Below are 22293 nucleotides of genomic sequence, written 5' to 3'. Positions count from 1 at the left end.
CTTTAAAATAGGCAACATATTTTTTTTTTAATTCTTTTATAACTTAGGAACCAAAATGTTTGTGACTGAATCCTCTTTTTCACTATCTTTTCTTCAAAGACTTATATGCCATCATAAGAAAAATTTTACTGTTGTATCTGAGAAAAGATTTGCAAAAAAATTGAACAGACTTTACAAGTGTGGGAAGTATGATACAGAAGTATAAAGGTAATAGTCAAAGTCATCCCAGTGTAGCAATCGTGCTTAAATATTTGCTGAATTTTAAGCAGTTGTTAGATTAATTGGATCAGGATGAAAGGTAGCGCATGGAGTGCGTTTGGAATGAACAAAGGAATTCTGAACCTCTTCATGCTGTTTGTACTGTAACAGAAAGTCATAGTCCAAATCTCCAAAAAACAGACGTGGAAAAGGAAACACTGGCAGAACTTTCTGCTTTGAGAATTACATGGCACAAAATGTTAGAAGTCCTGCACCAGTAGGGATATGGAATACGCATTTGTTTCAGGTTTCCACAAAGCTCTGGAAACTCTTCAAGAAGTTGCAGTGGAAGCAAAGCATGGTGAATAAAAGAAATCATAAGGGCAAAGCATGCTTAGTAGTATAAATCATTTAAAAGGTGGTGAAGTATATCATCATGCATTTAGTGAACAGGTTTTCTTACTAAAACATACTTTGCAGTAATGACTGTAGCATTGCTACAGGAATATATTGGCATTAGACTGATGAATTAAAGGTGAAATTAACTTAAAAAAAAATAATTGGCTCTTAAAGAGGAAGACACATAAGAAGAAGGAGTAGTAAATTGCCAGAATGACATTCTCAGTCATCTTAAATGGAAGCTTATGCAAAGAGACACTTATACAATGTAACAAGGTAAATTGCAGTTTATTCTCTGACAAGCGTTCAGGAGGGAATTTTTTAGAGTAACAGTTTATTCAATTTAGATGTTTGGAAGACATCGCTTTATCAGGCTGTAGGGTCTTTGATACTTTCTCTTATCTGTGCGATGTGCAGAACTGCAAAGTCATGGGTTTGTTCTTACAACTGAAAGTATCTCTTTGTCTAGTTTGCTTTTAACGTTTCTAATAGCTGTTAGAACCTTTCAAGGTTTTTTTTTTCCGCTTCTTGAGCCACTGAGGTCAGAATTTCCACCATGTCTTATCTTTGGTTGTTTTTTATTATGAAAGGTAACCAGAGGAGTTTGGATACCTCCTAGGAAGTTAGTTTACAGTTTATGAGAACTCAGGCAGAGCTGAGGATTTCCTCTCAGTAAATAATGTAACTGTGCACGGCTGTAGAGAAGAGGAAGGCACATGGGCTTGAATCAAACAGTGTTGTCTTAAGCATAGGATCAGCCGCCAAGCTCCTTGAGCTCTGAAACTAGCAGTGGCTTTTGTCTTGCTTAACTTCAGATACAGCACTTGCCATCTAAGCTAGTCGTGCTAAACTCAGTTTATAGTCAAGGAAGACAATTAAGCACAACTGGACCACTTTTCAGCTGAACTCTTTTGGCACCTACTGTGAGATGAGAAAAGTTGAACCTTCCACTCTAGTGAGGCGGTTGCACTCTGTACTCCGCTTCCTGATGTCTGTTGGTTGTTTGGCTCAGATGCATGTAGTCCAATGAATCACAGCCTCATTTGTGCCACCAAGTACAGTTAGGCCCATCCTCACGTCCAAGTTAAAGCTCTAATTAATGAGTCATTGAAATAGCTGACTCCCCTGTCTCAGGCTGGTACCCTCCGTAGTCCTGTAAGACTATGCCTGAAAAACCTGATGTCTTGAGGACAGGATATCAGCAAAGAGCCTACCCTGCTGCGAGAGGGGTGATGAGGGAGAGGGGTAGTCTGGATCTCCCTGGTGTTTGCCATGAGACTGATGAGCTACACACAAATAGCACTCTGCCAGCTTTCTGAGACATATGCACAGGTTGTAGTCTGAGCACATCAACAGGATGTCAGGAGGTTCATTGGACCAAGGATGAAGGCTCTGACAACAGTCAAATGCATACTGTAAGTGTACTTCTGTGCCCTTGACTGAAATGTTTAAGCTCTGAAATGCTCTCTTCCACCTTCCCTGAGACATCTTAGGCAGCTTTGACACATGTTGATTATTATTGAATTCAGTTTTATTTTACTTTGCTGCCTAGTAAGGCCTTAGTTTATTACATAGCTGTTCTTGGTGTGTTGTTGTGGCTCCTTTGTCATCACCTGTATCTGATAAGAACTTCTACTTCACTTACTTTTCATTAGGAGGAGAGGTTTTGCTCATTTTAAATATACAAGTGTTGGGCATTTGATGAGACAATGAAGAAAACTTGGAATAGAACATGATGAGGTCCATGATGGTCTTTATTTTGACTGGCAATCTTGGTACGTCAGTTTAAAGCTTTGTTTTATTATAAGATCAGTGCAGAACACTGCAACCTTCTGTGTAACGTCAGTCATAGACTAATCAGCATTAACTCCTTACTATACTAGCACATCTGCTGGAAAAACATCCAGACAGAATTGATCTCGTTTAAGATTGAATGATGTTCCCAGGCAACTTGGGACCATTACAGACTTTTCATTCCCTTCTCTATCAAAATAAAAATATGAATAATTAGTTGAGAAGAAAAAAGAAAAATGAATGCTTGTCCCTCTGAGAAGAGAATGGAAAGGCAAACACCTGATATAGGCTGATTTAAGTACTGCAGGATGCTAAGACATATTGATATGAGTGCATAAGAACCTATATGGAATGTAAAAGAAGTAATATTTTTGTTTATCAGGGGCTAAATTTTGTCACTTGAAAGAGAAAACCCCTGTAAGGGTTAAGGAAGGATGGGAAGACAATGCCGCTGTGGTTACCTTATGTCAAAGAACTTAAAGGGTGTGCAGATGACAGCTCTTTAAAAAATTGTTTCAAGAGACTGTTTAAGCATCCATTTAGGAATAAGCTCAGAGAAGTACCTGCCATACTTTATCAGATTAGTAGCCCAACTTACTTCTCATCTTTAGAGAGTACAGTTTCTCGGTTATTGATAACAGTGAGTTTAAGGTATGCTTCAGTCAAAAGCAGGACATATTTTCAGAATCTCTGTTGTATGTGTCAGTGCTTGCTGGGCAGAAAAACTTCTGTTCAGGAAAACTGTGGGCAGACTTATTGCAAAGATTTAAATTAAAAGACAAAGTAAATAGGGAAGCAAGTGCTACGTGTCCTCAGATTACCAAACATTCACTCTCTGATTGCTGGAGAGAACCACACCTTTAGTTCTGTAAACTCTGCTTTGAAGGCAAAAGTTATAGATAATAGCTTTTCAGTTTAATCAAAGAGTTGGAAGTCACGAAGGGCCTTGGCAGTCTGGAGGCAGGTTTGTTTGACTGCAGTAACAAATGCCTTTTGGTTTCTATTGTGTCATATTCACAAATGAATGTAGTTTGATTTCTCTTTGTAAATTCCCATAGCGCATTTCTTTGTATACATTTGTCACTGTCAGTGCTTGGGCTGATTATATTGCAGTCCAAGACAAGTATATTCTCCATCTTGGAAATCTAATTCTTGCCCTCATGGGCAGTTCTGGTGACTGGGGTTGCCTTGGGAAGAGCTGATGGTTTTCTCTTCCATTTATTTCCATCTCTGTTAGCCCTTACATTGGTGTCCTGCTTATTATTCTTCTATTTCTCTAGAGAAAAAAAAAAGTCTCATGTATTCCATCTTGAATAGCACGCGTTTCTCAAATAAACCCACATTCATTGCTAGTCTTTGGAATTCTCCCCTTGCCAATGTGTTGAGTAGTCTTTTCCCTTGCATTTTCTTTGTTGTTGCTTTTGTCTTCTGCTGGGAATTTTTAAATAGCTTATCACTAGTATTCTCTTGATTGCCTGAGATTTGGATTTGTGTCTTGAGTGACTTGAAAACAGCCTCATCTTCTGGAATTCATATTATATAAGAACTCTAAATGGGGATTTTCCCAGCTGTAGCAGATTTGTGTTTTCCCAACTGCTGCTCCACCTGTTCATTTTTTATTACCGGGGGGGGGGGGGGGGGAGGAGAAACAAACAGTGTCCCTCTAGGTAATTTATTTCACTTTCTTTAATAATTAAACATTATTTTGAAAATGATACGATTTCTCCATCAGGCTGCTAGCTTTACGATGGAGCCCAAAAGGTGAGAAATGGTGACATAACACATTACATTTCACAGTGACTGCATCGCTTGAATGTGTGAAGTGTCTCTTGCAGACAGCTCAACTTTAGCAATTTTGCAGTAACGCTTTTAATACCAGAATGGATTTGCTCTTTTGGCTTTTCTAAGAAGTCTTTCCATTCTGAAGTTGTACTCTTTGCTTTATTTTTTCTGACATCTGATTTTAAGCTGAATGCCCCTTTGTGCTCTGGCTGTGACTGCAGCTCTCTAGGTGTCTGCTTCTCATTCCCTCACTTCTCCACAGATAGCTTCAGGCACAGTAGTTAAGTCTAGCAGGTCAGTAACTTTACTTCGTACTACAAGAATCCTGAATGTCAGATTGGTCCTCAAATAATAAATAGCAGCTGGTCCCTAGTGCCTGCTTCAGGCCAGTTAATTTTATATTTCCCAGTCCCCTTCCTGTTCGTCTCCATTTGGGCTGAGACGCTTTTGTTCAGAGCAAGCAAAAACAGCCTCTTAGGTGGGATTTTGAGAATTAGTATTTACCTTTTAATTAACACAGTGCTCTGCTTTTTTTTTTTTTTCCCTGTGGAGTGTCATAGGGTCAGAGCTGATGGGCTTTTGCTATCTCTTCAGAACGCAATTGTAAATATCCATCTTAGTCCACAACTCTACAGTTCCCCGCAGTGGCAGAATCCAGAAGGGATATTACATACACGAGGATGTTAATATATTTTATGCATTCCATTATGTTGACTTTTTAATGGTAAATTACTAATGGAGTGAGGACGCATGTCACATGCATGTTCTTTAGGGTGTGATTCATACCTATGATATACCTATTATAGGTAATTTACATATATTGTAGGTAATATAAATATATGTAATACCTAGGGCATTATTGATACCTGATACCTATTACTGAACCCTTTCAGCATGATTGCTAAAGAAAAAGCTAAAGATGAGAGAACAGTAGGGGCCAGATGAGGGAGGGAAGCACCTTTGGGAAGGTGCCTCTCCATGCATCCTGGCTGCTGGGCACAAAAAAACGGGACGGTTCTGCTGTGCCTCTGACCAGGGCAGTCTGTGGAGCCATAGAAAGGGAATGGGCAGTGGGACTAGACCCCTTCCCTGTCCTTGCTCACAAGCTTCCCTGGCTCACAGGGCAGTGGCACAGAGCACCCGTATGGTACGTGATGACTGCAGTGAGTCAAGTCTGAGGTACAACTAGGCATCCTCTTTTCACTGCATCTAAAAAGTCTGTCCAGCCTAAGGTAGACAACGTACGGCAGATAGCGTCTCATTGTGTACATGTTATACTGCTTCCTTCTCTGCAGATGAGTCCATGGGCAGATGCAGTGCTGTTCTGACTGGGGGAGAGTATCGCCCATGGTGGTACTAGCCTGGGAAGGAGAGAAAGGTCTCCTTAGCAGGTGTCCTTCACAGTAACACACCTGGGGTCACGCAAGCCAGTTTTATTGACAGCATCATAGCCCTTATAAGATCTCACTAATACAAAGCACTCTAGGACAGAGATGGTAGTCTTTACTACTTGATGAACACAGTGGGGCCGTGATTTTACAGCTCATAGGTGACACCTTAATGTAAGGAATAAATCAACCAGTTTCTTTTTTCTATGATGTTATCATTCAGCAGCCTCTCATTACAGAAGGTTCATAGTGCTATTTGCACAGGTTGTCATCACTAATCTTTGCCTCTGTGTGATGATTCATTGTCTAGCATTTTTTTGTCTTTTGTCACTTAATAAATTTTAGGCATGGGTGAAAAATTCAGTGATGAATTAAAAAACAGGCTAATTAGCATAGTACAGTGGTCCCCAAAATGCAAGTAAAAAGTGTACATAAACTACCTTATAGAATTCTCTGATTATCTTGTAAAGACTTCTTTTATCCTTAGGAAAGCCCTTTACATCACCTATGTAGAACATTTGGGTTCCTTAGCATGGAGAAATGTTACTTTCTGTTTCTCCTGGAGCCCACTGATTTTTTATTGTTGTTCTCTAGGGCAGATTAGACAGATCAGAGAGAAATTTGATGATAATCTTGCCCTAAGCTCAGTCTGCTTCTGTAGTATTCGTAAGAACAAATGATTTATGCATAAATGTGCATGAACATTCAGATATTAAAAAAGAAAACCTATCCTAGAAATTTGATGAACTTTGGATTTTCATCTGGTAAGTCAAAACAGACTGTAGAAAATCCTTTATATTACCATTTAGGCAATAGCTATCCTCCAGCTTATTAAAGTTTATAGTCCTGTCAGAGGAAAAACTATGCCATGCTCATAGAAATAATAGGTGGGTGAGATTCAAGAGCCACCCAGTGGTTTAAATTGCCTGCATATACCATTCAGAGGCCTGTTACAGTTTGGGGAAAATCTGGATCTCTCCATCAATGGGAAAAGGACCAAAAATGAGTGTATAAAATATCCATAGCTAATAATTAATTAGACCCTACTCTTAATACCTTGAGAAAAAATGATACTTTCCTTGCTTCTTAGTTAAAATGCAAGAAGCAAGTCTCTTTTTCATAAAAAGGCACGTAATGTATTAAGGTGCCATGTCAAGGACCTACCTACATATGCAGTTTTGGGCTTGTTGTTTTCAGCTGGTTTTTGTACTCTGTTTTATCTGTGGGTAGCTGACTACTGCCGTCCTTCAAATGAGTTTTATCAGTTTTATGTCTATCAAGCTGTCTGTGAGGCAAGTGGCAGGGCTGCAGACTCTGCCCTGAGTTCTCTGTAGGGAATTCTTGTTACCGAGAATTCTGCTTCTCTTCTCAGCAATCCATTTCTCCTCATCTTCCCCCGAGGTGCTTGGACTGGCAGAAGGAAACAGACCCAAAAATGTTTCAGTAGGTGAGACAGAACAGTTAAGTTGTAACTGTATAGAGAGACATCAAAGCAGCCCATCAATCATTTATGCTAGTGAGATAACGCCAAACAGTATTAATCGTGGTGTAAGTACAATATGGTTCATTGGTCACTCTTAAATACAAGAGATTTCTAACCAAAATCAATTATGACAAATTTGTTAATATTCGAAGTTTGTCATTGTTTCGTCAAGCTCTTATTTTCTGTGGGTTTTATTTTGCTCAGATGTCACAATTGATAACCATACATTATAGAATCTCTTGATCCTGCTATGATGTTGTTTTCATTTTTTCCTTTAAAGGAACAATATTTCACTGTACCACTAAGCTAAATCAGTGTCCTTAGAAAATCTTTTCTCCCTCCTTCTAAAACTAGGGTGTGAGGGAGAGGTAGATTGTCTCCCCACTCAGTTTCTTATAATCTCTTGTGTTAGTCATGCAAAGATGAATATTCTGAATATTTAAATAGTCAAAACTGATATCTATCTTTCCATGGAAAGACTGTATTCTTTAATAAATCAGCTTTTTTTTCCCTTTAAAAAAAACAAGAAAAAGTATGACAGGGTAATTCTAGGACCAGCTGAAACCCTTTCCAAAAAAAATGAATTGTTGTGTAGTCATCAGATTTTTCTTCCTTGTTCTTTATGCAGTTTTATGAACATCACTAAACTTTTATATCTGTTGCAGATATTGTCTGAAGAGATCACAACTGTCTCCATGAATTCAGTAAACTTTGAGGAGGACACTAAAACCTCAGGTGTTCTGGAAATACTGAAGTTCTATTAACTGCAAAAAATGTCATTTGTTTTACATCTATGATTCCAAGCAAGTACCAGTTTATCTTAGCAAGCTGCACTTCCTTATTCACTCACGATAGAAATATCCAAATAATTAAGGAATTACAAAAACGGGAGTGATGGTGGGAGGAACAGGAAAATTAAGCCCAGAGAAGAGTCTAAGCAAAGATAATAATTCAAAATATGTATTTAAGTTAAAAAATGACACTGTTCTCTCTCACTATAAACTAGTCAAGGAGTTTGTCCTGTTTCTAGGAAGGGCTGTCTTTTCATAGATGCAATAATAATAAATACGTTTTATTTTCACTTGAAGATGGCAAACATTTACAAATAGCTTTTTTGCTCTTCCTAGTTATTTAAATATTTTTAATAGAAGACCTTCAGTAACTGTACAGTGGCCCATTAGTTGCATGATTGGTTTACCAAATGTTTCAAGTCCATGCAAAGTACTAAAACCTGATTAATAAGAGGACCATACTACCAATGTAGGAAATCATCTATAGGGACATGGAAAGTAGTCATTAGGAAAGGGCACTTCGGGGATAAATAGTATAGTCATGCCAGATAAAATACATTTTGAGATAGTCCAAAGGATCTCTGTGGGACACTGAGGGCAAGGCAATAGCCAGCAGCTATGGGGACCTTTGTCCCGTAGCTGGACCTTTTTGTCAAAGTTCACTTACAGCCCTTTCTTGCTCCTACAGCTCTGAAGTAAGAAATGTGTCTGGAAACAACTAGCTCCACAAGCACCAGAAGCCTGATGAAGCCTGCCTATTGCTTGTCCTTTGATGTAAAATCCAGTGGGAACATTGGTCAGAGACTCTCTGTTGAGCCCTGTATTCCTGTGGCATCTTCCCCTAGAGCACAGGCTGCTGCAGTCACTACAGACTGGCCAGCAAAATAACAGTGTTAATACCTAAAAGGTGGTGGAGTGAATTTGCAAATGTTCACATGATGATCTTTCCTCTGCTCCCTTTATAATCTTTGTAGGCACTTAATTATCGTTGAGATCTCTACCCTTCTGATTAAAACTAGCCAACAAGCTCAACGAAATATTTATCTTTTTTTTTTTAAAGATGCTACAGAATATTAAGATTCTGTCTTTTAACTGGCTACAGTAAAATAAAACAGAAATAAATATGACCTGTGCTCTCTCTTCAGCTTCTGCATACCTGACCATGACAGACAGTCTTATCAGCATGTTTGCTGCATATTTACCGGTCATGTTTCACTAGTGCCTAAAGGCAGTCTCACTTCTGCACTGAAACAGATTATGTAACTTCAATTTTCACTGGACATGCTCAAACATATTTCTCCTTTTCAAGAATAAATAGTTCATTTCTTCCATAACAATGAGTGCAAATGTGATTATAGAAGTGCTGATACTACCAAGAGTAATAGCTTCCTATGGTAGGAGGAGTTCTTTGCTGAATGACTAGATAAATCCTGGGTCTTGGACAGGTAGATAGCTATACGTTAATCAATATAGGCATGTATGTCTCCAGGAGCTAGGATTCAGTGCTCCCTTAAAATTCATTTTGCGCAACACCTTGGATGAAAAACCTCACTTCTTTTCCTTTCTACATCACAAATTGCTCTCAGAGATGACGTATGTTCAGATCTGAGGTGAAAATAAATACCATTTGCACATACGCCTTGCCCTGTCTGTTGGAGACAGTGGACTATATTGTTGTAGGCCTGTTGTCAGCACAGCAAAGTGGACAGTCTGGTAGACATCAGTGGGACTGGCTGGCTCTCCAGCAGTGAGAGACAGGTTTGGATTGGGAGCACTGCTGCTGATTAAGCCTGTGGCTGTACTGCAAGGACAGAAAGGGAGCACCCATCTTTCCATACAAGGACTGGGAACGGCAAAGACTTCAGATATAAATAACATCAACAAACAGTATTAAAAATGCTGGGTTTTCTTTGATGCCTAATTGCATAAGAAGGACAAGAGACAAGATGCAGAGGAAAGTAAAGTAAAGCTTTTGCCAAGAGAAGTCATTGTCACCATGATGACCAGGATCTTTCAACACACTGATATGCCTGTAAAGCTAGTTGTCTTCTGACTCCTATTATTGTGCTACCACCTGGGGGTTTTTCCCTTAATGCAAATGTTTATGCATCTCTAAATCTCTTCTAGACTAAAAAGAAAAAATCACAGCATGTCAGTGTATTAAGAGAGGGTCCATATGATCACCAGCATGGATGGAAAAAGTTCTGTGAGAGTGTCAAGCACGCTTAGTGAAGATGATTTTTCTTCCTTTTATTTAGATCAGGACAGAGTTTTCACATCTGTCAGTCTGTAACAACAATTCTGTTAATTTCAATGGGGCAAGATTAGCTCTTAGGTGTGCTGAACAATAAAATACTTCATCTCATTTTGCTTAGCATCCTTCTTCCTTTGTGTGCTTCACTATGTACGATCTCTCACACAGAAAACCATGCTAGTAATACTGCAACACAATTAAATTTGTCGTCTGCCATATCTGATTACCAGATCTTAGCAATCAATCTGAGGGGTTTAATTTTGGTTTTTTGGAGATACTGCACAAGGTCAGATACCAGAAAGAATGAAAGTGCAGGAAAAAAAAGCTGTTGTGAAAAAAGAGTTCCTGGGAGTGCTTTTGTTGAAGATAAGTATAGTCGCATACAAAAGTTAAGACCTAGGGACCTGATCTAATCTCCTGAAATGAACCTGAGATCCTGAAAGGACTTCCTGATGATATTACACAATCATGCACACTTCTGAACCTTCGATGGCAGGAAAATCTCAGAGAATCATTAAAAATGTTTAATATAAAATTTCATATACATTGTCTGGATAGGAAACTCCTTTTAATGAAAAATGTCAAGGTTTAAAACACACAAACCCAAACTCTCTTCACATTAGATTTCAAGTCAGATCTTTCTGAAATTGCAAGAATTGGAGCAAGCCTATCCAAGTCAGCAGCAGTCAGTGTGCTTCTTTGGAAAAGGCCCCATTTCAAATTGCTCCTTTGGACCAGAGTGTGTGTCATGGGAAGAGGAGCCTCAACATCCTGCCTATTTTCAGGTGTATGTATCATCTGGCTTATACCACAAACCTTATCCTAGAACCAGGAAACCTTTGTAAGGTAAAGGTCAGTGAACTAAATCTATTTTTATAACAAAAAATTTGATTACAAAGAATTGTCATCTTCGGCCAAAATTCTCACAGCTCTAATTCTCACTTTTGGAAGAGCTGAGTGCGATTCCCATTTACATTATCAAATAGTATTTCTGCCTTACAGCTTTCATTGTTCCAGCCTACCACATGCAACCAGCTATCATCACAGCACAGTGAGTGCGCAGCCAACCTGACTTCTACGGAGCAGCAGTGAGTAACATAATTATTACTCTGAATGACAAAATAACTACCTTCCTATCTCTATATTTAATGACACAGCATTAGCTGTGGGCCCTTGTCACCCCTAAAAAGAGACAAATATAAGAAGTGCATGAATTTCATAGATAAAATTATTTGAGACTTTCCAAAGCTTCATTAGCACTGACATATTGCCTATGTGGTGTAACAGCATAGAGGTGCGTAATCTGCTTTTAAGTGAGACACCTTAAGTACTACAAGGAGTATGGTGCTGCGCTCAGTATTTGGATATCATACATAGCTAAGTTACTTCAATGCTTGTAGTACTCAAGCTGACAGCTCATTTAGGGGATGCCATGCAGTTCAGCACAACAGGTAGGCATACCTTTACTGCAAAGAGAAAATGAACATTCAACAAAAATCATCGACGTATGAAAGATGTTGTACCCACAGTTCTTTTTAGCAGGCACTGTATAAACAACTGGAAAACTCTTTCGGGAAACTGTTTTAAAAACTCCGATATAATCTCCAAAAGTTAAAAAGTGCCCAGGATGGCAGATGTCACATCTGTAGTATAAATCTGGTGACTGAATCAGTGGTGGTTGTGGCTCTGCCTGCTACAGACTTTGCCAAATGCAGGCCTGGGGCCAAGAGCACATGATGCATGCAATATGCCGTCCTGAACCCACAGGGAACTACTGTCCCAGGGGTACCCTGCTGCTTCCCCAAATGGCTCCTGCCACCCCTGGCATAGGAGCACACCCAAGAGATGGCAAAGCTGCTGCTGCCTCTGTCACTGTCCAGCTGTCTCCTTGCAGCACAGGTGCAGGAGGCAGCCTCTTGGTGCACTGCTGTGCCTACAGCTTGGACCTTGCCTCTTCTGTCCAGACTCTGCACCACGGCACTTACTGGTTTTGCCTTTTAGAACTTAACTTTTCAAGGCCCAAAACATTGCAGAGCTGAGTCTCAGAATGTGCTCAGACTCCTTTTCTATGATGATGCTATGCAGGCAGGTTGGTCTTAGTGAAATACTGGAATACTCAGCTGATCTGGAAATGCAGCATCTGACAAAAGTTTCATATTCTTCATTCATATACGCTTTGCCAGCAGTTTATGAATGGCACTCATATCTGTCAACAGCAGCTGAACAAGAACCGGGGCAGACAACCCCGGTTGCTTCAGAGGGACCTGAATTTTGGAGGGGTGCATTGCAATTGTGGACAGGGGAGGAGAACGCGACAAAAATAATAAATATACGTTTCTTTTTCTTCATTGATACCGATAGCACACTAATGTAGCTTTTAAACATTAGGTCTCAAATGCAAATGTTTTCTTAATGTTTTGTTCAGGAGGCCGTGATGACAACTGATAAACAGGATGCTTTATTCAGCAGTGGAGAATTTCTCTTCTTGTCGTGTCAGGTTATTTTTACTATTAAAAACAAGCTTTGTCACCATTTGAAGTAAAGTTGGAGTAGTAATGAGGACTTTTAATTTAGTTTTTCATTTGTGGAATTACAATTCCTTTGTATTCGATAGCTTTCTCCCTATTCCATTTCTCCTATTTTTTCTAGTACCCTTAGCATCTAAATCTAAAGCTAAAGTGAGTGAACTTCAAACATTAATTCCTTCTCAAAATTTTCCTTTTCTCACATCCCCCTTGCTGGGTCACAGCCCTTTAAGATCTAAGTCCAGCAAAAGAACTGCTCAGAGAAAGAAAAAGCATATTATAGCTTGTGTGAAGAAAAAAACAATTTTCCATTCCACATCTTCCTGTCATAACCAGGTCACCACGTGACATTTTGTGTAGTTCAGTTTCATTTCTGACCAGTGGCCTGGTGAGAAACTGCTAATATTAGCCCACTTGTCACAGCCAACTGGCACAGGAGGGATGTCTTATTTAGCTTGTTTAAAATAAATACATAAATAAAGGCTTTGGGGTTCAGTACACCTTAAAACAATCAAAACATAGACCTGCAGGGAGCAGTTTGGCTGTGAGCTGGGTGGGGAGGTAGCTCTTCCCAGTAACCTCACCAGTGTGTCGGTTGTTGAAGCCCCAGCAGCCAAGAACAGGGGAACAGTTAAAAGATTATCAGCAAATGAGGCTTTAGGGAATCCGAGCTTTCCCAGCTTTCCCACAGCAAAGAGTGCCACCTGCACCTTAGTGCCAAGAATGTGCTGTCAAGATGATGAATATCACCATCCTCCTGGGAGTCTTTCCTTTCGTTCAGCTACAGGATTTTTTGGAGAAGCTTCTGGGGAAAATGCCAAAATGCAAATATTTGTACCCTTCCTCACTGCCCTTCAGTGCAACAGCTGCAAAGCACAGCATTTTCCAAGGCATGCATGCCTGTTTGCTAAGCTATAATCCTGACTGACTCTTTCTTCTTTTCCTCAGTCATCAGTTCAAGTTTAAAAATGCAGGTCATTCTCATTCATGTTAGGCTTCTCCACTCACGTTCCAGACTTTGGATGGCACTTGCGAAGAGATGAGGACATGAAGTAGCATTAGCTGTCTGTCTGCAGCTGAATAATCCAAACCAGAAATCCTCCCTCTTATGCTTATCTGCCCAATCCTCACACCCTGCCCCACTACAGCAATGGTAGAGGTCACTTTCTTCAGCTTTGCTGTGTAGTTTTGCCTTACTGGAGATACTTTTGTCCCAAGATATTCCATGTGCTCCCCTAGCTTTATCCCTACTTCCACCACCTTCCTTAACTGGCTTCCGTTCAGACCATGGCTTTGCATACACCTCCCCGGGCACTGCCCAGCCGTGCCACAGCACACTGAGATAACCACTGCTAGCTCCTGGGGGTTTAGCTGGGCCGAAAATGGAGTGGGCTGGAAGAATTTGGGTGCTGGCTAAACACTTACAGTCTCACAGGTAACTTCTAGATATTAGGAGTGAACAGGAAGAGGTAGAAAGGGGAGCAAACATGAGCCAAGGTATCCCCAGAGCAAGGCCACGTGCCAGTCTCTAGTTTGTGGCATGGAGGAGGCTAAAGAGGTGAGAAGTGCCCTTGGCAGAGTCCTGAAGCCCAGGGACCCCACAAGGTGAGCTGGAAGGGAGCATGGGAGCTGGGGCCAAACCCAGAGAGCCAGCCCAGCCTACTGCTGAAGCATTTCTCTGGTACTGTAATTGGATGCTGTAGAACAGATTTGTTAAAGAACAATAATTTATGCCTCCTTTCACATTTTGAGAAGTTTGTTGTCCTTTACTATCTCTGCTAATCCAATCTATCGCATTAGGTCCTTACAATATCACCTGTGAATGTGTTTATATGCTGCTTCTATTTTATTCTCATTTATTACTAAAAATCCACCTCCTCGGTATTCAGTTCAGCCAACATTAATCACACCATAGCCTCTGGCAGATATTATTGGGTCTGCTGTAGCAAAATAATCTTTTTTGGAAGAATACAGAAGACTCAATGTCCTGGTTTCAGTTGGGATAGAGTTAATTTTCTTCCTAGTAGCTGGTATAGTGCTGTGTTTTGGACTTAGTATGAGAATAACGTTGATAACACACTGATGTTTTAGTTGTTGCTAAGTAGTGCTTACACTAAGTCAAGGACTTTTCTGCTTCTCATGCTTTACAGACTGAGAAGGCTGGAGATGCACAAGAAGCTGGGAGGAGGCACAGCCAGGACAGCTGACCCAAACTGGCCAATGGGATATGCCATACTATATGACATCATGCTCAGCATATAAAGCTCAGCATATAAAGCGAGGGAAGAAGAAGGAAGAGGGGACGTTTGGGGTGATGGCATTTTGTCTTCCCAAGTAACTGTTATGCCTGATGGAGCCCTGCTTTCCTGGAGATGGCTGAACACCTGCCTGCCAATGGGAAGCAGTGAATGAATTCCTCGTTTTGCTTTACTTGCATGCGCGGCTTTTGCTTTCCCTATTAACCTGTCTTTATCTCAACCCACGAGTTTTCTCACTTTTACTCTTCTGATTCTCTCCCCCATCCCACTGCGAGAGAGTGAGCGAGCGGCTGTGCGGGGCTTAGTTGCGGGCTGGGGTTAAACCATGACGGTCAATATATAAAGCATTTCTGCGGTATATCTGTGTTGATACAAGATGACTGAAGACTCAATATAAGAAATTGCAGCAGTCACTTAACCTGAAAACACCTCTGTCTTCCCTCTACATTTAAAGTACTGATTTTTAGCTATACTGATATATTTTGACATCAGAGTCCCAGAAAAAGATCATTTTAAACAAAGAAAAAGAATAAAATAAATTCTCTAAGATGCATAATATGAATGACGTTAAGTTTCAGAACAGCAGCACAAAAATTTGAACAAGTACAGTGCAAAGTAGATAGCTTGCAAAATTTCTTGCCATCAAAGTAGGCAAAGCACTATTTTAATAGTATAATGAAAAGGTATCCCTGCAGCAGCTTAGATGTATCCCCAAGAGAGGGCTGCTGTTATATGCAGCTGCCCTGTAAACACCATGCTAAGTCATCCAGGAAATGTCCAGGCCCTTAAATAATGACATGACAAGATACAGGGAATTAGACAGATACAGGGCAGCTGGGCTGGGTTTTCTACGTTTCCATCTGGGGTCTTGGAGCAAGAATGGAAACCTTCCACAGAATGGTAACAATGCTGGTTAAATTTTAAGTGTTTCTTCTCAAGAACAATGGAAAAGAGACTTCAGCTCTGTTTTTTCATTTAGGTAACAAAATTGCCAGGTTGTATATATTCATCTAGTTATTAAAAAATATTTCTATTAACAAAGGAGCTGGAGACACATTGAACATCATGACAATACAATGTGTATAGTTTTAAATCTGGCTTATTCTAAGTGCTTCTTTTTCATACACATTGAGTTTTTCACTAGCTGCCTGAATCTATAGATAGAAGATGGAAAAAGCCTGTTTCAAAGTGGCAAAGAATGTTTAAAAGACTGCTAAAACACAAGCAGGATCCAGTCCTGGAATCAGATATTCAGCATCTAAATGAGGCTCTTCAGCTCCTTCATAGGCTGTCTCATACAAAATCAGTATACTGTATATTTCTAAGAGATAGTGGTCTTAGCCCATGAATCCTAATAAAAATATCCTATTAGGACAGACAAATCAATGAGTAGAAAAAACTTGAACTATATATTCATTATGACGTGAATGCTGTTTTAAAAAAAAAAAACCTTTCTAAATATTCAGCTTTAGTGACAATGTGCATTAACATTTTGAAGAGTAAGTTATTTTTAAGCAAGGTCATATTTATTAATGGTTACAATAGCTTTTCGGGTTCTCTTCATTATATGCAAGCTCATAACTTTTATCACATAGAGACAAGAATCTCTGGCTTTTATGTATTACACAGATGTGAGTATGAAAAAACTGTGTTGAAACTTTTGAAATTCTTTTGGACTTCCAGTGCTGTAAATTAGAGAAGAATTCAGGAAAGAAAAAACTGAAAGCCTTAAGCCTCTAAACTTTTGCACAGGGTATGGTTTGGCCATTGATCAAAGCAACAGAGGTAAAAGGAGGAGCTGTGAGAGTGCCTTTCTGTTGTCTCTGAGTACTTTTATGCACTCTCTCCGAACATGCTTACCAATATAACCTCCGGTCTGCAATATTAGTTAGGGATTCGACTGACAAGGTCTGGCTGGAGCACATACAAGGAAAACGAGCTTCAAACCTATAAACATTCATACCAGAAACTTGACATACATTCAGAACAAGATAGAAGCTTGAATAGCTTGCAGCTTAGACACAAACCAGCATTGTGGCTACCTGATAGAGGCCCAGAATATATACATTCATATCAACTACTGCATGACTATTTTTGAAAGTGAATGCTTGAGAAAATGGCAGCCTACTACCTGTTTGTATAGAAGGAGATTAAATTCCATGATAAATGACTTATTGTGCATTATTCACCCAGAACTAAACAGTGGTTTAGAACTGCTTATAAATGGAAATCCACCCAAAAATACTTACATAATCTGTTGAAATCTCGTGAGAGCAGAGGAAGTTGCAGCTATATTAATATTGTATATTCATTAAATGGAAGGACAGGACCAACAGCCCTAGAGAGAGAGAGATTTGCAATGAATAATTCTTTCAGAATTAAATGTGCAAATTAGAGCAATTAAACTATGAGCCACTCAGACACATTTCAAGGCTAAATGTTAACACCCTGTAGGAATAAGAACAGACTGACTTGCTGAGAGTGCAACAAGTTTTACTTCAGAGTTTCTCGGTTTGTACATCACATAGGCTACAGCCTAAAGCTGACTGTTCTATGTATAACATCCTCTCCCATGTGACTAGGTAGGGGCTTTTTGTTTATCCACCCCTGTTGAATCTACAGTAGTTGTACATAAGGCTAGATAACTTCAAGAGAGTACTAAGACATTTCTTAAAGCTAGCTATAAAGAGATATAATTTCCTTTTGTTCTTCCTCTCCTCCTCACCCATCCTTATAGCCTGTCGGATTACTCCCTGTTGCCCTAGATGTTCTTCAAAGTAATTCAGTCCTGCTTACATGCTTTTCTGTCTGCCTTTGACACTCACCTCTTAATTACAGTCTCCAGACTCTGGATGCACCTCTTTTCCCTTACTGTCTATACAGCCAAAGTCATAAAGTGCAGTAGCAGTTAAGAGGGCTCAGTTTCACAACTGCATTGCTCAGATTGCTCACTGCAATGGAAATAAGTTGGAAGTTGAAAATAAGAAAAGATATGTACCACCTAACTCATTTTTCAAAAGCAAATACCAACAGCTTAAAAATGATGGGATGCATATTAAAATAGCAAAAAGAGGAAATGAAACTTATGGTGATGTTCACTCTGATATTTCTCTTTAATGAAGCCATGGTTGCTACTTAGCATCACTGGCTGAAACTTACATTGAAACACAAATTATTTAGATAAAAGCTGTGATGGCCTTGGTCACCTAGAAATTAATTAAAAGTTTTAGTGGTACTAGTAACTATTAATTAGCATGAGTGGAATAATGAACTTTCTGACTTTCTGATTTTTCTGATTTTTTACTTTCTGCTTTATATCTTTGTAGAGGGTAGGTAGAGCATAGCAATATGGAATAATGATTATGAATTTCTTTATATTTTCATAGATTACTCCATTACTCTTTTCTTGAAAAGAATGTACCGTGCTCTGTTCTGGCCCAGGAAAGTAAGACTGCCAATGATTTTTTGTTTCATCCTAGCGACCGTTTACCCGACCAATACAACAATATGTAGCAAAACAAAAAACACACAACAAACAAACAACTTCTACATTTACAAATGGAAAATTGCCAGGTAAATTTTAAGTTGAAGAGCTAAGGTTAGAGGTGACTTCAACAGAATCACAATTTTTAAAAGGGTTTTCCTAAAAATCAGTAGTTTTCCTGCCTACTTTTGTTCTGCATACTTCACTGCCAGTATAAATAGCAAAAGTAGACATAAAGGTCAGACAATATGCTGGGGAAGTATCAGTGATCTTTTGTTATACCCTTTTCTATTGCTTGACGAATTACAGGTGCTAAAACAAAGAACAGGAGCCATTATAAATATTATGGTGCATTCCAGGACATAATTTTCATAAACTTTTTGAGTCAGATTAATAGAAAGACTAAGCAAACAGCCTATATGTCCTATTGGAATCTGTGACTTAAGTGGCCTTTGGATTAAAATAACACAAAGAGGTGGATTTTGTTAAAACACATGAGATGGAGTTTTTTTCTTTCCAGGCCATGTCCATGAGTCTGGAGATCCACCTGTCCTCCACTGAGTTCAATAGAATAAATCCCATCTGCATCAGTGGGTTTTGACTCTATATTCCTTGAGTGGATTTCATTATTGTGGTGCTTATAATTTTCAATACTCGCATTTTCTCTGCCTTTTTTCCCATCCAGTCTTCTGCTTTTGAAATTGTACGTGCCATCACTTCTCTGGCTTTACTAGAAAGCCCTCGCTTAATACATCTTAATATCATGTTTGCTTTTTTTCATACCACATCACATTTATGACTGTTGATTATCTTGTGCTAAACTCATGTATCTTGATCTTTTTCTGTTTGCTGTTTCCAAATAATGAGCTTCTTCCACTTACAGTAAAAATGTTTATTCTTAAATTCATGGCGTTGCATGTAGCATTGTTACATTTCATTTAATTTCTATTATTTTTGCCCTCTGGGTCATCTAGTTATTGCAGCAGGATGCTCTGATGTTCATCTATATTCCCAGTATCTTCCACCTTGTGTTATCAGCCAATTTTATTCCCTCATTTCTAATGGGGCCAGGGTCATTAAATGAAAACAGTAAATGTGCTGGGTCACTATAGGATTCTATATCACAAGGATGCTCTCAATGAGCTCTTTTTTTGCCAGTCTTGATTTTCTCCTGCTATGCTGTCAGCCTTAATTCCTTGAGAAATGCTGACAGCTACTTCCTGCAGTCCACCAGCTGCATTTTCTTTTTGTGAGTGGAACTGGCCAGAAGGTACTAGAGTCTTGGTCGGGGTGCTTTACTTGAACTAGATATCACAAAGACAAAACAGAGAGTCTGATTTGGCTCTCACAAGTTTTGCATTTTTAACTCAAGTGAAAGAAAGTGTGTTTGTTCCTAGCATACCTGGTTATTTGCCATCCCTTACTTTTGATGCTAAATGATACAAGCCTTTTTTCTTTCTGACAGTCACAAGCACTGGCTTCATATAAAGATTGACCTTTACTTCATTACTGATGATAAGCAAGCTCTGAATGTGTATTTGCTTAGCTCATAGATACCCACAGGGACTTCATACAAAAATAGACTGTGGCTCTGGAAATTGCATAGGAAGAAATGAAAAGTGTAACTCAAGGTGTTTTGATTTCACTTGCTAATCTCCAGGGGGAGGAATCCCTCTCATCTCTTCTGTATAAAGAATCAAAGGTAATTCTTCACTTTGTATGTGAGAAGGTCATAAAAGCTGATTAACCCAGCCTGAAAGCTCTAAAATATTCAGGAAAAAAAAAAAAGACTGGATGGGAAACTTAGCAAAGCACTTCAAAATGGAAAATATAATTATATTTTGAAACATGTCAGTTTTGTCAAAATTAATTTCTTGTTGAAAAAAGAAAAAATACTCTTGAAATGTTCTGGATTTTACCATTAAAGAATGGAATATCTTAATCTTTCCACTTTGAAACAACTTTTAAAAATTTTTTAAAAACGTATGTATTGTAAAATATTGACTACTCATTTTGACCGGTTTTACAGCTTATCTCAATTTAGGAAAAACTGATTTATGAGAAGTCAAATTTCACTGATTGATCTCGTTTATCTCTAGATACATACCAAATCTTTCTTTCTTGTGTACAGGAGGAACTGGTAAAGTAGAGTCTTTTTTTCTGCTCACCCCAGCAAATGCCTTTTGGTCATCATTCCACCCAAATGCCATTTCCTGAAGTGTTTCTGAGGTCTGGACACCAAGGCTGGCTCAGGCAGTCACCTGAGACTGGGGCTGGAGGTAGTTCTGGCTGCTAGTGAGCTTTGGAGCCTCTGGTCTCCCACTGGCTTGTCATCTGCTACCCAAGGAACCAACTCTTCAGATCTCCTACTGTAACTGTATCCATAAGCACTCCTAACCTGGTTCCACAAGAAATGTTTGTTGGAGAGTGGTAGCAAGGACAGAAAGGTCTGAATTTATCACAAAACTGAAGAGGGTTTAGCACACACCTTTCCCTCTTGTAATGCAGTCCAGGCCCTGTTACTAAACAGCAATTGATAAAAGCATATACGCAACTGCATCTGCTCTTTAGTACGAAGCTTCAGAGCTCTCGGTGGAAAGCACAAAGCCTGATGCCACTCTGAACAGTGGAAATTGTGTACAGTCATACTTGGAGGAATTAAATTAAAAAATTGACATGCCACAGCCTTCTATGCAGCCAGTAGAAAATAGGCTGTTAGCAGAAAGGACAGGCTGGAGATGATAAAGTCAGTCAAAAGTAAAAGTGGTTTAAATGGAATTGAAGTGTAGGGGCATCTGAGTACCAGCATTGATAAAAGGCAAATGCTTCTTTCTGAGACTGGTGCTTCCATAAGCAGATGCTTAATGAGAATTCACTGTCATGCTGAATTCAGTGCTGGTCTGGTTTACTGTCGTGCAAGGAACATGCATCCTTTTGCTCACTCTGAATTTAAACAGGTATTTTATCTCAGTTATGTTTAAATGGTCCAAATTATTTAACAGAGAGATTAAGATCTGGGACACAAACTGGTTTATGTTATCAGAAAGGGAAGTTAGGGACTTGCAGTATTGTATGTTTGTATTTATTGTCCTTGAGGTCAAAACCTATATCTAAAAATATGCTTTTGTTGAAGCACAGTTTTGGAGTGAGGCATGAACTCCTTGTTGGATTTCTATAGCCTACAGAATGTAGGAAGTCAGATTAGATAATGAAAAAGATCCCTTTTGAGCGCTAGGAAGTCTTAGAACAGTCAGAATTGCTCTACAGTGCCACCTAATGACACAGAGGGGTTCACACGAGATCCATTCTCAAGATTCTTATAGTAGCATGCAGGTCTGCAACACACAACAATTAATACTTTAAAATGTGTTTCTTCTCTAAAACGTAGGAAACCATGTCCTTTTTATTCAAATAACATTCAGAAATACAAGAAAAACATATGTGCAAAAGGAAACCTTAGGTATCTACTATGTGCATGCTAAAAAAGCTGTTAGTACTTTACCTTCCTGTTGCATACCTGCAAAGCTATATAAGTTCTTTTGCAGCAAGGAAAACAGCAAATCCTTTTTAAGACATAGATCATATTTTAGCATACGGAAAGGAAGGCTTGTAATAAAATCCTAGTCAGAATACTCTGTCTGCAGGGAAAAAAAAAGCAGATCGTTTGTAACCTTTCTCTGGGATGCAGAAATTAGCTGTATTCAGAGACAGATGCTTTCCATTAAAAATCTGTCAGCGCTGGGTATTTCCCTTGTTAACCTTGCTGGGAAGTGTGTCATGGTGCCTAAGAGACTACTTTCAGGCCATAGCAGATAACCAGGGTAATTTTCAGATGTTTGTGTTTGGTGTGGTACACCATCAGATATCAGTACTACCATCACCTAAGGAAGCTGAATGACTTGAAAATGTTTCTGAGTTAATTTGGTTATTTGTCTGG

This window comes from Calonectris borealis, chromosome 2, assembly GCF_964195595.1.
Source record: "Calonectris borealis chromosome 2, bCalBor7.hap1.2, whole genome shotgun sequence".
Classification (NCBI taxonomy): Eukaryota; Metazoa; Chordata; class Aves; order Procellariiformes; family Procellariidae; genus Calonectris; species Calonectris borealis.
This window is presented reverse-complemented; position numbering follows the sequence as displayed.